Below are 473 nucleotides of genomic sequence, written 5' to 3' on the forward strand. Positions count from 1 at the left end.
GTCCTTCTCCTCCTCCTACTCTTCCTCCTTCTTCTCCCTCTCCCTCTCGCTCTCCCTCTCCTTCACTTCTCCTCATTCTCCTTCTCTTCCTGCTCCCCCTCTTCCCATTCCTCCTACTTCTCCTTATTCTCCTCCTCCTCCTCCTCCTCCTCCTCCTCGTTCTCTTCCTTCCTCTCCTCCTTGTTCTCATCCACTTCCTCCTCCTCCCTCTCCTCCTCCTCCCCTCTCCTCCTCCTCCTCCTCCTCCTCCTACTCCTCCTCCTCCTCCTCCTCCTCCTCCTCCTCCTCCTCCTCCTCCTCCTCCTCCTCCTCCTTCCCCTCCCATTCCCCTCCTCCTCCTCCTCCTCCTCCTCCTCCTCCTCCTCCTCCTCCTCCTCCTCCTCCTCCTCCTCCTCCTCCTCCTCCTCCTCTTCCTCCTCCTCCTACCCCTCCCATTCCTCTCCTCCTCCTCCTCCTCCTCCTCTTCCTCCTCC

Source organism: Penaeus chinensis, chromosome 31, assembly GCF_019202785.1.
Source record: "Penaeus chinensis breed Huanghai No. 1 chromosome 31, ASM1920278v2, whole genome shotgun sequence".
Taxonomy (NCBI): Eukaryota; Metazoa; Arthropoda; class Malacostraca; order Decapoda; family Penaeidae; genus Penaeus; species Penaeus chinensis.